The sequence below is a fragment of the Canis lupus genome, chromosome X (assembly GCF_048164855.1).
Source record: "Canis lupus baileyi chromosome X, mCanLup2.hap1, whole genome shotgun sequence".
NCBI lineage: Eukaryota > Metazoa > Chordata > Mammalia > Carnivora > Canidae > Canis > Canis lupus.
In genome coordinates, this window is record NC_132876.1 from 93,119,647 (window position 1) to 93,136,262 (window position 16,616).

General features: G+C 38.8%; 1 protein-coding gene and 2 pseudogenes across 1 annotated transcript in view; 1 reads left to right on the forward strand and 2 right to left on the reverse strand.

The window, feature by feature from the left end:
- PRRG1 (proline rich and Gla domain 1) overlaps positions 1 to 16,616 on the reverse strand; it is a 280,952-nt gene that overhangs the window by 196,637 nt on the left and 67,699 nt on the right. The gene's annotated exons all lie outside the window — the stretch shown is intronic.
- Positions 6,027 to 6,503, forward strand: LOC140628760 (histone H3.3A-like; annotated as a pseudogene).
- Positions 14,300 to 14,986, reverse strand: LOC140627836 (MOB kinase activator 1A pseudogene; annotated as a pseudogene).

Below are 16,616 nucleotides of genomic sequence, written 5' to 3' on the forward strand. Positions count from 1 at the left end.
TTAAACTAGAAAGGTGGAAAATGATATATCATACAAACACTAATCAAAAGAAAGCAGGACTGACTATACTAATGCCAGATAAAGTAGACTTCAGAGGAAAGAAAATCACCAGGGATGAAGTAGGATATCATATAATGATAAAAGGATCAGTCTACCACAAATGTAGCAATCCTACATATATGTATACACCAAACACCAGGGCTATAAAATACATAAAAACTGATATAACTGCAAGAGAAATAGAGAAAAATCACAATTATAAATTTTTTTTTAAAATTTGTATTTATTTACGATGGTCACAGAGAGAGAGAGAGGCAGAGACACAGGCAGAGGGAGAAGCAGGCTCCATGCACCAGGGAGCCCAACGTGGGATTCGATCCCGGGTCTCCAGGATCGCGCCCTGGGCCAAAGGCAGGCACCAAACCGCTGTGCCACCCAGGGATCCCGAGAAAAATCACAATTATAGTTGAGGATTTCAACACCTCTCTTTCAGTAATTGATAAACCACTAGATAAAGAATCAGCAAGTATATGAAAGATTGAATATCATCAACAACCAGTGAGATCCACCTGACATCTATAAAACATTCTATCCAACAACAACAGAATATACATTCTCTTCAGGTACACAAGGAATATTCACTAAGATAGATCGTATCTTGGGTCATAAATAAGACATTAGCACATTTAAAACACCTGAAATCTCTGTAATGGAATTAAACTGGAAATTATTAAGAGAGGGGATCCCTGGGTGGCTCAGTGGTTTAGCACCTGCCTTCAGCCCAGAGCACGATCCTGGAGACCCAGGATTGAGTCCTGCATCGGGCTCCTGCATGGAGCCTGCTTCTCCCTCTGCCTGTGTCTCAGCCTCTCTGTGTGTGTGTGTGTGTGTGTGTGTGTGTGTGTGTCTCATGAATAAATAAATAAAATCTTTTAAAAGAAGAAATTATTAAGAGGAAGTTAACAGGAAAATCTCCAAACATTTGGAAATTTATTTATTTATTTATTTATTTATTACATTTGGAATTAAAAAAAATTTTTTTAAAGATTTTATTTATTCATGAGAGACACAGAGAGAGAGAGAGAGAGAGAAAGAGAGAGAGGCAGAGACACAGGCAGAGGGTGAAGCAGGCTTCACGCAGGGAGCCTGATGCAGGACCGATCCTGGGCCTCCAGGATCACGCCCTGGGGCTGAAGGCAGGCAGGCGCTAAACCGCTGAGCCACCTGGGGTGCCCTACATTTGGAAATTTAAATACCACACTTCCAAATAAATCAGGGAAACAGAAGTCTCAAGTGAAATTTTAAAAATATATTTATAAAAGGAATGAAGAAAATAAAAAAAAAGCATTTCATGCCTTCTAGGCTTGCTTTCTTCCTTGCTAACCCTTTCCATTGATTATTTGGGCACAGTTTTGGGTTTTTTGTTTTTTGTTTGTTTGAGAGAGAGAGAAAGACAGAGTATAAGCAGGGGTAGGGGCAGAGAGGGAGAGAGAAAGAGAGAAAGAGAGAGAGAGAGAGAGAATCTCAAGCAGGCTCCAAGCTCAGCACAGAGCCTGATGTGGGGCTCAATGTCAGGACCCTGAGATTATGACCTGAGTCAAAATCAAGAGTTGAACACTTAACTGACTGAGCCACCCAGTGACCCCCTGGGCACAGTTTTGAATGTGTTCTGAACTGATTTACACACATCACTAAAGCAACAAATCTCTTACCATTTGTAAAATGGACTCAGATAAGACTACACATGTTAGTCAGTTAGTCATCCCTGGAGGGGATGGGGATTCACAGAAAGAGCATGAGAAATGGCAAGAGGAAGGTATACTGCCTGGATCTCTAAGGGAGTATCTGCTAGTTGTGGAATTACAGCCAGTAATATATAGATACAAAATACATAGAAACTAAAGCACCCCTATACAAATCTCCTTGCAGATTATGAATATATATATACAGTCATATTCGTCACCCACACTTATTGAGAACTGAGAAGTCAGGGAAAAGAAGGGATGTGGACACATCAGTAAGATTTTTGAAAAGATTTTATTTATTTATTTGAGAAAGAAAGAGAACATGAGCAGGGGATGGGGGGCAGAAGGAGAGGTAGAAACAGAGTCCCTGTTGAGTGCAGAGCCCCGACATGGTCTCCATCCCAGGATCTGGAGATCGATCTGAGCTGAAGTCAGATGCTTAACCAACAGAGTCACTCAGGCGCCCAGACACATCACTAGGATTAAGAAGTAAATCTGACTACTCAACAGCTATTTATTAAGCCCCTACTGGAGTCATATTATTGTATTAAGTGCTGCAGAGGCAAAGGAAGAGAGAAAGAAAGAAAAATCCTTCAACAGCTTTATGCTCTAACTAAATTAAATATAGAGAAGAGGAAATAAAAATGGTGGAACTCCATTATACAAACTACCAAAATTAATCACAATCCCCTCCAATAAGATTATAAAGTTATTAATCTGGCATGTCCCAACCATGGAGCTAACAGCAAGGATTTAAAATGGAGTGAAGATTAAAAAGGGGGTGAGGGAGTAGGGGAAAAATAAAATAAAAAGGAGGTACAAGATAGGAAAGTCAAGTGGTGATTTTATTAAATAAAAGTTAAAAATACTTGTTATGGTTGAATTCACAGATGAATGTGAAAATTATACCAAGGAGTTATTACTGATGACCTCCTAGAAATTATAGTCCAACTAGTCACATATGGCGGGAAATAGCAGAAAGGTTTGCAAAAAGGACAAAAGTAAAAACAAACCAACAAAAAAACTTTTGATAACATAGAAGAGGCTATTTAGAATAAATAAGGCCATGTAAAAACAAAAAGGGGATTTGTTAAGCATGTGATGATGAAGTGGAGTGAGATGACAGTATTTTTCTTAGTGTTCTTGTATCACACATATATTTCAAGCCATTTGTAACTTCTTTTTTTTTAAGATTTTTATTTATTTATTTATTCATAGAGACACACACACAGAGAGAGAGAGAGGCAGAGACCCAGGCAGAGGGAGAAGCAGGCTCCATGCAGGGAACCCGACGTGGGACTCGATCCGGGGCCTCCAGGATCACACCCCAGACTGCAGGTGGCACTAAACCGCTGCGCCACAGGGGCTGCCTGCCATTTGTAACGTTTATTAAAAGACTCAATAGTTGATGACGTTATGATGATCCCACATCAGTTTCTCTTCCCTTTCCCAGTTTACAGGTATGGAAGTTAGGTTAATCATGTATTGTTTGGAATTATTCACATCTGCAGTATCAACTCGGTATCTTGAGATATAAATAAAGGTGTTAAGATATTGCCAATTATAGGACTCCTTCACTTGGGGCTTTTTTTCCCAAGATTTTAAAAGTTAAGAGAAACTTGGAACCACCTAATTGACAACACTGAAGCTATTATCTGGAGCTATTATCTGAAGCTATTAATTTTAAGAGTGCTCCTGACTTATAGACCTTTGCATGCTCGTTTGTGAAAAAAGAATTGTTCAGATTCACACATAATTAAAGTTTAACTCTTTATAGCATGGGCCCATGTTATTATTAAAGAATAAATATAATACCTCAATTTTAAGTTAATTTTGGACTATCATCTTACTACAGATTCAAAACCCAAATACAGTTTATCACAGGAGTATGGCACACATTACTTTGTGTGCCAGCTGACCACTTGACCAAAGGTTATCTACCCAGAACCTTTTATTTATTTATTTTTAAACGATTTATTTATTTATTTTACGGGGGGGGGGGAGCAAAGAGAGAATTCCAAGCTAACTCCCAGCCAAACACAGAGTGAGAAGCTGGATGTGGGGCTCAATCTCAGGGCCCCGAGACCATGACTTGCAGAAATCAAGGGTCAGATGCTCAACTGACTGATCCAGAACCTTGTAGTACAGGAATTATAACTATTATCTTCCTGAGGAAAGGTCTCTACTAGTTGCCTGACACAGCATACACATTTTGACAGGCCCTGGCTTGATACTGGGTACTGCATGACACAAAGAAACTGCAGGCTACTGCTATCATTCCTCAGATTTAGCTTAAACTTTACTTTCTCTGGTTAGTACTAGAAGGTCTCATTCATTTGTCTGGTTGTTGGCTTTACATCAGGTGAGGCAGGGGATGAGTTGGCCATGTGCCTCTCATCATCCAGCTAGCCCCAGGAACACTTGGGCTTGTTCAATGGTGGTGATTATAGGGTTCCCAAGAGCAGCAAAAGAGAACAAGCAATTTTCAAGTCTCTGTTTATGTCATATTTGCTATAGTCCTATTAACCAAGGCAAGTCACATAGGCAAGCACAAAAATACTGTGAGAGGGAAATGCTCAAAGGCATGGACAGTGGGAGGAAATCATTGCAGTCCTTTTTGTCAATAATATTCCATAATTATTATGGTAGTTCTAATTATATGAACTCATCCTCTGAGTTGCTCATGTTAAAAACCTCAGTTATTTTCTACCTCTTTTTATTTTTCCTAATATAACATGGGAAATCATTTAAATTAGTTAAATAAATTTATTTTGTGGGAAATCATTTTTCTCAATACTTTAAGAATTTTGCTATTAATAAAAATAATGATCACAAATCACAAATTATTGTTTTGATTAATCATACTTGAAAACTGAAGAGAAATAACATAATTGATAAACTAAAATGTTAAATTTATTTAAAGTCCCTTATAAGAAAATGTTACTTAATATCCCAGTAATATATTTCATTGTGTGTTTTCATACAAATATGCAGAGGTCACCACCAATAATAATAAGTGGTAATATTTAAAGTTAGAAAAAAATATTAAGTAGTACTCCTGGCTTAGGTGATTGTGCATATATGCCTTTTATCTGAGGTTGGCAGCAAGTGAAATTAAATGATTTTCCCAATGACTGCACTGCTCTAAAATATCCCTGTGTCTGCCTTCCCCCTCTCTGCCTCCTGATCGTAGAAGCACAGAGCAAAAAGCCCTCGAGTTCCTCAACCGCCATGTGAAACAGAATATATTCCTGGCCACCTAAAACCTCTGGTATGTATGGTTGTTCAAAACTAGTTTTCTAGACTCCTACTATCCTTTTGAGCAGCTGAACAAAGGCTGTGGCTCTTACGTGGGAAAGAGTCCATCGGGAGTGCTGTGAACCATCTTACAATGACTTAAAGATGTTTATTTTTCTCTCATAACATAAAGTCTGAATATATATGTGCCTGCTGACTTTGATTCAGAAACTTGACAATATCAGAACTGGTATGTGCTGATTTGACCTTTTTTCTCCTTTTTGAATCCTTATAAGATGGCTGACCCAGCTCTATATATTTAGCAGACCCAGTGTGATATATAAACAGGGGATCCAAGTGACACCTGGGTGGCTCACTCCATTCAACATCCAACTCTTGATTTTGGCTGAGGTCTTGATTTCAGGGTGGTGAGATCAAGCCCCAAGTCGGGCTCTGTGCTCAGGGCTAAGTCTGCTTGTCCCTCTCCCACCTCCTCCCCTTCTGCCCTTCTAACTTCCCCCTCATGCTCAAGTGCTCACTCTCTCTCTCTCTCTCTTAAATAAAATCTTAAAAAAAAAAGAGTATCCAAAAGTTAATGGTTCTTAAAGCAAGATTTCCCAAAGCTGAGTGATACAGTCAAGGAAAATAATTTTCCCTCTACCCTTCTATGTTCTTGCCTGAGATCCCCCATAATAAAAGATCAATAGAAGAAAAACAGAAGTTTAGTAACACGTATACCTCCTGTATACCTGGAAGAGACCCAGGAAAACTGAGTAACTCCCTGAAATGGCCAGAGCCACCACCTTAAATACTATCTCCAGCTAAAGACAAAAGATGTTGGGGAATGGGGGAGCCAGTTAAGGGAGGTCACCAGGAAAAGCACAGTAAACACAGGTAACATTGTTATGCAGATATAGGTCTTAGCCTTCTCCACTGACAGATTCCTAGATTCAGAGTCATCCTCTTCTAGCAATACAGAGAAGAGAACACCCTTAACAAATGGAGATTCGAATTGTGTTCGCAGTCACTTGCCAACAGCGCCAAGCTCCAGCCGAAGGAGAAGGGGGGTAAGTAAGGGGGTCTCTGTACCATGGCTCCTACAAAGCAAACTGCCCGCAAATCGACAGGTGGTAAAGCACAGAGGAAGCAACTGGCTACAAAAGCCGCTCGCAAGAGTGCGCCCTCTACTGGAGGGGTGAAGAAACCTCATCGTTACAGGCCTGGTACTGTGGCACTCCGTGAAATTAGACGTTATCAGAAGTCCACTGAACTGATCTGCAAGCTTCCTTTCCAGCGTCTGGTGCGAGAAATTGCTCAGGACTTCAAAACAGATCTGCGCTTCCAGAGTGCAGCTATCGATGCTTTGCAGGTAAAATGGAGGCAAGTGAGGCCTATCCGGTGGGCCTCTTTGAAGAAAACAGCCTATGTGCTATCCATGCCAAACGTGTCACAATTATGCCAAAAGACATCCAGCCATCACGCTGCATAGGTGGAGAACATGCTTAAGAATTCACTATGATGGAAAATATTTCATTCTTAAAAAAAAAAAAAAAATTTTTTTCTCTTCTTCCTGTTATTGGTAGTTCTCCGAACGTTAGATTTTTTTTCCCCCCATGGGATCAAAAGGTACCTAAGTATATGATTGCAAGTGGAAAAATAGGGGACAGACATCAGGTATTGGCAGTTTTTCCATTTTCATTTGTGCGTGAATTTTTAATATAAATGCGGGGACATAAAGCATTAATGCAAGTCAAAATGTTTCAGTGAACCCGTTTCAGCAGTTCAACTTCATAACAATTATAAATAAACCTGTTAAATTTTTCTGGACAATGCCAGCATTTGGATTTTTTTTAAAACAAGTAAATTTCTTTCTTTCTTTTTCTTTCTTTCTTTTTTTTCTTTTCTTTTCTTTTCTTTTCTTTTTAAGATTTAATTCAGAGAAAGTGAGAGAGACTGAGAGGCAGAGACACAGGCAGAGGGAGAAGCAGGCTCCATGCAGGGAGCCCGATGTGGGACTCGATCCCGGGGCCGCCAGGATCACACCCCGGGCTGCAGGCGGCGCCAAACCGCTGCGCCACTGGGGCTGCCCAAGATGTAAATTTCTTATTGATGGCAACTAAATGGTGTTTGTAGCATTTTTATCATATAGTAGATTTCATCCATTCACTATACTTTTCTGAGTTGTCCTACATGCAAGTACATGTTTTTAATGTTGTCTGTCTTCTGTGCTGTTCCTGTAAGTTTGCTATTAAAATACATTAAACTAGGGATCCCTGGGTGGCACAGCGGTTTGGCGCCTGCCTTTGGCCCAGGGCGTGATCCTGGAGACCTGGGATCGAATCCCACGTTGGGCTCCCGGTGCATGGAGCCTGCTTCTCCCTCCGCCTGTGTCTCTGCCTCTCTCTCTCTCGATCTCTATGTGTGACTATCATGAATAAAAAAAAAAAATTAAAAAAAAATACATTAAACTATTAAAAAAAAATGGAGATTCTCCTTATAAAAGGAAGTTTCCCTCACAAAAAGGTAACTTCTACTGTTTTCAGTTTTTCTTGTGTCCGAAGTTTTTCAAAATTAATCAGCCCCAAATAATCCTTATGCCAAAGAAGCATATTTTTGAGGTGGTAAATTCTGTTTCCCTTCAGTGGCCAACAGTAAGTTACTATTTTTTTTTTTTTTTTTTGCAAGTCACTAAATTATCTGAGAGAGACTCACTCCTTTTTTTCAGCAAATGTTTATTATTATGTGGGGAGCACACACATTAGCAAAACAGTAATAGCCCTGTTCTCAACAATCCTATATTGCAAATCTTTTTCTTTTCTTTTTTTTTTTAAATTTTTTTCTTATAATGTATTTTATTCTGATGAAGTTACACAAGTACATACCACTTTTTAAAGTGCACTTAACTTAGAAAAATAGACAAAGCTTCTAAAGGTTTACAAATAAAACATAAATTTTTAATGTAAAGAACATTTTAAAATATTTTAGATGGCAAACAAGGCTTACTATTTTTGATGTAGACCAAATATGTAATGTTATTCTATTTTTAAAAATATTTTATTTATTTATTCATGAGAGACCCAGAGAAAAAGAGAGGCAGAGACACAGGCAGAGGGAGAAGCAGGCCCCATGCAAGGAGCCCGATGTGGGACTCAATCCTGGGACTCCAGGATCACACCCTGGGCTGAAGGCAGGTGCCAAACCTCTGAGCCACCCAGAGATCCCCAGTGTAATGTTATTCTATAACAAGTGTGTAACACACTGGTAATCCACTTGGATTTGCAGAATTCTTATTTGGAATAGAATCTGATGAGAAATAAATCTAAGTGAATTTCAGTGCAGGTGTTTCAATAAAATTATCACTACCACAGCCTGTTACATCAAAATCGAACGCAGGGGCACCTGGGTGGCTCAGTGGTTGAGCATCTGCCTTTGGCTCAGGTCGTGATCCCAGGGTCCTGGGATCAAGTCCCACATTGGCCTCCCCACAGGGAGCCAGCTTCTCCCCTCTGCCTGTGTCTCTACCTCTCTCTGTGTCTCCCATGAATAAACAAATAAAATCTTTTTTAAAAAAGAACAAAATACAAAATCTAATGCAAAACACAGTAAGATTGAGAATGTAAGATTATTATTTTCCCTTTTGCCAGAATTCTACAGTAGCAAAAATCACACCCACTCATTGAATTGAATGTTCAGGGTGGAAATAATGCCACTGTCTGAAGGCGCTCAGTGTTTGGTGTTGTTAAAAGAGAAGATGATGCACATTACAAATTATCAGAGTTTATTTGAGCAAAAAATCAATTTGCATCTAGCAGTGCCAAATGAAAAGTGGCTAGGAGTATTCTGCAATAGGCGCCAGGAGAAAGACTGCATAGAGAAAAGTGCAGAAGCAAAGAAATTATTTGACTGGCTTAAGGCTGTGTTGGCTATTTGTGCTTGGCTGTCCTTAGGTTTTGATTTCATAATCTTGAGGCATTTGCATGCTTAGATTAATTTGCTTATATAGGCCGCTACAACATGAAAGCCACCTCATTTAATTAATTTAGCAGTGTCAAGACCAGTGCTTCTCAGGTGGCTAGGGTTCTAGGCAGGGGCACCAGTACCATGACTGAATCTACTTAGAAACAAATTTCTAGGACTTACACTCTTTGGGCCTGATTTTTTTCTGCTCATGAGGTAGTGATGTTATGTTTAAAGAAGGTCCACTTCTGCTTTAACCTCACCACTCAGGCCAACAGAATAATAAGGAAAACTTGACAAAGTATGGCAAACTGAAAAATCACCACTAGAATTGTTCTTGTGGCCTCTGCAATACTAGAAAAACTTTCCTTTTGTTGTCACCAAAGTCATGGTGAGCATAGATGAACATTTGTAAAGTAACAAGCAACTACTGGAGCTAGGACTCTACAAGCCTAAGAGGAAACACTCTGTTAACTAGCAGCCCTGTAAAATCATCAGATTTATTCACAATCTGAAGAAGAAGTTACATCTGGCTACCAATATAAACTCTGTAGCACACAAAATTTTAAATATTTGGATAAACATTTTTTTGGTAATATTTAGATAAACATTTATAATAGAGTCATTGTCCAAAAGTTGTTTCCTTTTTTTTTTTTTTTAAAGGACTGAAGATGAAGGTACCATGTTTAACTGCACAAAAAAGCAAGCACACCCCTTGACTGTGATCAGGTATAAGGAGGAAAGATCACAGACATTGAGAACTTAGGATTTCTGATTTGGAGGCAGAAGGGGAGGGTGGCTTTTGGAACAAGTTGCCCATGACAGACTGATTTCTTCTGACTCATCAAGATTGGCTCTTTGGCTATGTCAAGATGCCATCCTCTTCCATTCTCATCCCCTCCCATTCTCCCGGGCCTTGAATGTCAATAAGTAATGTTAACATTAATGTTTAGGTGCACCTAGTGATAAAGTACTTTTTAAAAATTAAAGGCCACATTATGTGTTTCAAGTTACCAACAAACTTGTGATTTGTGTCTAATTAGTAATCTGTCTTTGGGGTATGATGATATTTGATTTAAAGCCTAGTCATGAGGAAAGGGAGGATTTCTACTGCTGAAAATGAATAGAGAAAAGTGAAGACCCTTTTGTTTGAGGATACTAGAAATATTAGAAATGAAGATGAAAATGAAACATAGTTGAATAATGGAAGTTAATTCCTTCTGAAATTAAAAAAAATCTAACAAGGTTTAATTTAACTTAATTTAAATTTAATTTAAAGTTGAGAGGCACTACTATAACACTAACTGGAATTTTTTAAAATATTTATTTATTTATTTATTTATAGATTTTATTTATTCATGAGAGGCACAGACGCAGGCAGAGGGAGAAGCAGGCTCCATGCAGGGAGCCCAACGTGGGACTTGATCCTGTGTCTCCAGGATCACACCCTGGGCTGAAGGTGGTGCTAAACCGCTGAGCCACCTGGGCTGCCCATGGAATTTTTTTTAAAAAGATTTATTTAAAAAAAAAAAAAGATTTATTTATTTGTTTGTTTGAAAGAGAGAGATGGAGAGCAAGCATGAGTGGGACGAGCAGAGGGAGAAGAGCAAATCCCAAGCAGACTCCACACTCAGCCCAGAGCCCAACGCAGGGCTTGACATGAGGCTCGTTGCTGGGCTCAATCTCATAACCCTGAGATCACAACCTGAGCCAAAACCAAGAGTCAGATCCTTAATCAACTGTGTCACCCAGGCACCCCAACTAACTAGAATTTGAATAAAAACTTAGGGGCACCTCGCGGGCTCAGTGAGTGGAGACTATGACTCTTAATATCAGGGTTGTGAGTTCGAGCTCCATGTTAGATGTAGAGATTACTTAAAAGTAAACTCTTTAAAAAAATAAGTAAAAACTTAAAAATAATTAACAAATAATAAAATTTATAATAAAAATTGGAACTTAATAAAAAAAGAAAAATTATACCAAACTTTACTAATTTTTAAAAAAAGAAACAGATAAAGCTGAGAGGTGGTAACCTTCTAGGCAGTATTTAAAAACCAGCTTTCTTGTTTACAAATGCTCATTGTAACTCCACAGACTGGCTGACATAGAATTTTGGATTAGCTTAAACATTAATTGTGGAATGTTTCATGTTGGGCTTTTCTCTTTTTTCACAAGTACATATCCCACTCTATATTTTTTATTTTTATTTTTTTAAAGATTTTATTTATTTATTCATGAGAGACACAGAGAGAAGCAGAGACACAGGCAGAGGGAGAAGCATACTCCCTATGGGGAGCCCTTTGCAGGACTTGATCCCAGGACCCTGGGATCACGACCTGAGAAGAAGGCACTCAATCACTGAGCTACCCAGTGCTCCCATATCCCGCTCTTTAAATTTACAAATAATGATAGATGTTTTCAGCCTCAGTTAGATGATTTTTTTAAAGCCCATATGTATTTAAGAATTTATTTAAAATTTTAAAAGAATTTATTAAAATTGAATATTTTTATAGTGTAGTGGGTAATAAAAATAAATGAAAAAATACTATCAAATCTCATCTTTATCAAAATCACCCTTTATCAAGGAAGTCAGCAAGTGACTATAAAAATCATAGCTCTAAAATATAGAACGTAGGTGAATGTAAAGCTTTTTCTGTCTGGCAAATCTTCCAGTATATTTGCTGTGCCTTACTTTTTTTTTTTTAAAGTTTTTTTAAAATTTATTTATTCATAGAGATACAGCTAGAGAGAGAGGCTGAGACACAGGCAGAGGGAGAAGCAGGCACCATGCAGGGAGCCCGATGTGGGACTCGATGTGGGACTCGATCCCGGGTCTCCAGGATCACGTTCTCGGCTGCAGGTGGCGCTAAACCGCTGCGCCACCGGGGCTGCCCTTGTGCCTTACTACAGTCAAAACAGTCAGCTGGAGTTTACTAAGTCCTAGGACCCAAATGAAAAATGTTTTTTTCTTATTAATGGGGAAGATCCTTTTCATACCAACAGAAATAAAATAAGTTTGAGCATTGATACAAGAATTGTCAAACTGAAGAACACTTCTCTGAGGGCTCAATCTAGTTCTTTAATATCAGCAACATGAAGGAAGATATTTTACTCATTCGCATTTTATAAATACATATATTAAAGAATAGGTAGCCCATTGTACGTTTAGCTGTTCTATAAATTTTGTATACCTTCATGGTTTTCACTGTGGTTTCCCTTAACTTACTTTTATTGGGATAAAGTTGGTGGACTCCCATGCTACAACATGAATAAAAATAGTGGCTTTGAGAGCTATGTTTGTGATAATATTTTCGAATATATATATATATATTTTTTCAAATATATTTTTTTTAACCAAAATCTTCACATGTTAAAATTAATTTGAGTAATGCATTTCACAATAAAAATCTATATGGGCACCTGACTGGCACAGTCAGAAGAGCATGTGACTCTTGACTTCCAGGTCTGAGTTCAAGCCCCATGTTGGGTGTAGAGATGATTAAAAAAAATAAACTTAAAAAAAATCTGTAAGATTATCTGTAGAAGCCTTAAAAGATATTATTTCTGATATATACACATACACTCTCCTAACAATTTAGATAGATTTATATGCTGACAAAATGTCAAACAAAGATTAAAAGATGAAAAGGAATTTTAGAAAAGAAAATTTGGTTGCTCCTATACCACATATGCCATTATTGATTAAAATAAAAATCATGTTTTTTAAAATATTGACACATAAACAGAAAGATTTTTTAAAAATATTTTATTAATTTATTCATTAGAGACACAGAGGGGCAGAAACATAGGCAGAGCGAGGAGAAGCAGGGAGGCTGATGCCTGCCTCGATCCCGGAACTCCTGGATCACGTCCTGAGCCAAAGGCAGATGCTCAACCATTGAGCCACCCAGGCGTCCCAAGATTTTAATCTATAAAAGCACTGCTATATAGACTATAAAATAGAATACAAGGGGATCCCTGGGTGGCTTAGCGGTTTAGCGCTTGCCTTCGGCCCAGGGTGTGATCCTGGAGTCCCAGTATCGAGGCCCGCATTGGGCTCCCTGTATGGAGCCTGCTTCTCCCTCTGCCTGTGTCTCTGTCTCTGTGTCTCTCATGAATAAATAAATGGGACCTTAAAAAAATAGAATATAAAATGATACAAATGTTCTAAATATTAAGAACACCTAAAAATGTCTTTTCTTAAATTTCTAAATTCAAATGGAATGAAACTTCTCTGATTATGTGATTGTGTTGCTATGAAATTTGGTTTAGAAGCTTGCTAATAAATTATTGACAGATATTCTCATTATCTATTAGGTTGTCACCTGAAATAGACTCAGTCAATTTCTTCAGCAAAGAAACAATGGCTAGGGCAGCCCAGGTGGCTGAGCGGTTTAGCGCCACCTTCAGCCCAGGGCTTGATCCCGGAGTCCCGGGATCGAGTTCCACGTCGGGCTCCCTGCATGGAGCCTGCTTCTCCCTCTGCCTGTGTCTCTGCCTCTCTCTCTCTCTCTCTCTGTCTCTCATGAATAAATTAAATATTAAAAAAAGAAACAATGGCTAAACTAATAAAGTGCAGCTTAGTCACCATATATTACAATTAAGTGTGACTTTGTGAAAACAACAGATCTTAGAGTATGTCAAAGTTAGGTATGCTCGTAAGATCTTGCTTTAAAGCCAGTCTACCATTGGAACAATTTTATCACTAGACACAGATAATGGGTGTTTTTGCATCCTATTTTCTCAGTTTGTATCAGCAGTTACATTAGTTTGCTAGGGCTGCCAGTATAACAAAGTACCACAAACTAGGTGGCTTAGAAAAACAGAAATAGGGACGCCTGGGTGGCTCAGTGTTTGAACATCTACCTTTGGCTCAGGGTGTGGTCCTGCAGTCCTGGGATTGAGTCCTGCATTGGGCTCCCTGCGGGAAGCCTGCTTCTCCCTCTGACTGTCTCTGCCTCTCTCTGTGTGTCTCTCATGAATAAATAAATAAAATCTTTAAAAAAAAAAAAACAAGAAATACATTATCTCACAATTCTAGAGGCTAGAAGTTCAAAATGAGGCATTGGCAGGGTTGGCTCCTTCTAAGAACTGGGGGGGGGGGGGGCGGAGGATCCATTCTAGGCCTTTTTGAAACTCACTCTGATCCTTGCCTTCATGTTCACATGGCACTCTCCCTGTGTGCATGTCTCTGTGTCCAAATTTTCCTTTTATGACACTAGACATACTGGATGTAATGAAGATTAACCTCATCTTAATTACATTTGCAAGGACACTATCTCCAAATCACATTCTGAGGTATTGGGAGTTAGGACTTTTCAACATATACATTTTGGAGAAGACATAATTCAACTTAAAACTCAGTCTGTAACAGACTGGCAACGAGATAACTCTAGCAGTAGATGAAACAAGAGGGCAACTGTGTTACAGAAATCTTTCAACCTAAGCTTCTCAATGAATTCCTGTAGTGGGGCTAACCCTCATCTATCAATGAAATCGAACTTTAGAACAAATAAAATACTTAAAGGATGTGTTGTGGCAGGCCTTTTCTTGTTCTTGCATCACAGAATCAAAGTGCTGTCAAGAAATATGGGCATAAACCTTAAACGAATGCTTTAGAATAGTCCTTACCACAGATAAAAAGTTTTGGGAAAATGGGACACCAATCTTAAGAAGGAAAAAGGGTTTCATGACCAATTAATCCTGAACTCAAGTCATCAAACAGTTGATGTATTTTGGAGTAGAACCTTTGACTGGGCCTTAAAATTAATAGCATCTTCCCAACGATATTCGGATCTGGGACCTGCAGTTGTGACTAGACAGCTTGCTTCAGTGCAGAGTTCTGACCTGGTTGAAGAAATCTACAGTGCTAACTGTCATCCGTTGGATGAGGTCTTTCTCCTCTGACAACATGATTGCTCCTCTAGTAGTCTCTCTTCCCAGAGCGCTTCTGCATGTTTTAAGTGTTCGTACTAATGAACTCCTTCAGGGAGGTTCTTCTTTCACTTAAATGTATTAGAGTAATGGCTGCTGAAGAGGAAACTCATCTTTTTCCCTCCCCAGGGAAAGGCCATTAGACTCCAGTGCAGTCAGGATTCAGAGCCAGCACTCAGGGAGCCAAGAGGGGTAGACAGTCCTCAGTCGGCAGAAGGCAGAGACAGGCTACAGTTGTTCTGAGCTGGGATCAAACTTGGTGCAGACCGTGTGCTGCCTCTCCTACCTCACCAACCAGGAAAATGGACCCAGCTACCTTTCTCATAAGAAAAGGCTTCATTTACACTGCAATTTTAATTTTTGATATCAAATACCCAAACTAATATATATTTATGATTTGTAGTAAGTTATATGAAGAGAAAGGAAAAAATTCTATAAAGAACCTCAGTGTCAACAACTGTAAAAGGTGATAATATGCTGTATGTTTCAAGGATTAAATGCAATAATGCATGAAAGGCACTTTGCACAGCATCTGGGGTTCAGTAAATGGTCAATAATATGAGCCATTTTGATATTAACTTTTTGCCTTGTAATTCCAAACTTAATGTCTGCTCTGTTGAAATGTTTGCTGATTTATAGTGATGGATTCTTCTAAGGAATTTATAGTCTATTATTATTATTTACTGCAGTTAATTCACCAACTTGTTATTCTACCCCTCCATAAAGAAGAATTAAGTATATGTAGGTTCTATGTCCCAATAAAAGCATATATGTTTCTTCCTATGCACACCAATCACAGGGTTCTATTAACTCTATTGCTGCCAGATAGAATGGACAAATTATGTGATATTACTTGTATTACTTTCTGCTAAAATTCTAAAGATTGATAGTATTTATAACAAGTAAAAATAAGACTGACATCTAAATCATCCTTGCCAGTGTTTACGATCAGTGTTTTATTTAGGTCTGTTTCATTTTTCTAGCCATCCTGCAACGTCTTACTATTTTGATCGACTTGAGCTTGATGCCACTTGGAAAGCATTCTTGGTGCATGGCACTGGGAGGGAAATTGCCATCATTGGCAGCCTGTGTGTCATTCTGAGAGCATCCCTGTGTGGCTGGGAGCAATCAGAGTGCCTGTCTTTGGGGATGAAAGGATGGAGTTCCCCTCCAGAGTGTGGCACAGGGCTGACCCAGGGCTAGTACTACGATGTGTCTCTGGTGTCTTTTGCTGTTTTCCTGTGCTCATAAAATTGCAGGCAATAATGTGGGTCATAGAGCCATGTGATGTGGAACTGTAGGCCTGAGATGGCTTTCGAGTACATCCTGTCATTCATCTGAGCATGTGACTGTATCTTCTAGAGAATACTACTACTTAAAAATACTAACAACAGCTGAAGTTATTAATCTTTAATAACTGTCAGTCCCGCACAGCCAAAGGTAAACTTTTATCTAGTGACTCATGTAATTTTAGCAGTACATGCCTGTGGGATGTACTATTATTCCCAGATGAGCAAACTGAAGTTTGGAGAAATTGTAAATGTCCAAGGGACTATTATGGAGACTACATAATTGCTAATTTTTTTCCAAAAATAATGTTGGATATGTATGTACTTCTTTAGAGTTTACAAACTTCTTTGCCATAAGTTATTTCCACTTGATCTTCCTCCTCACAGGCTTGTGAGAGTCTGCTCTAAACATATCTTGCCCACCATCTATTTTTGCACCTTTCATCAGAGAAAC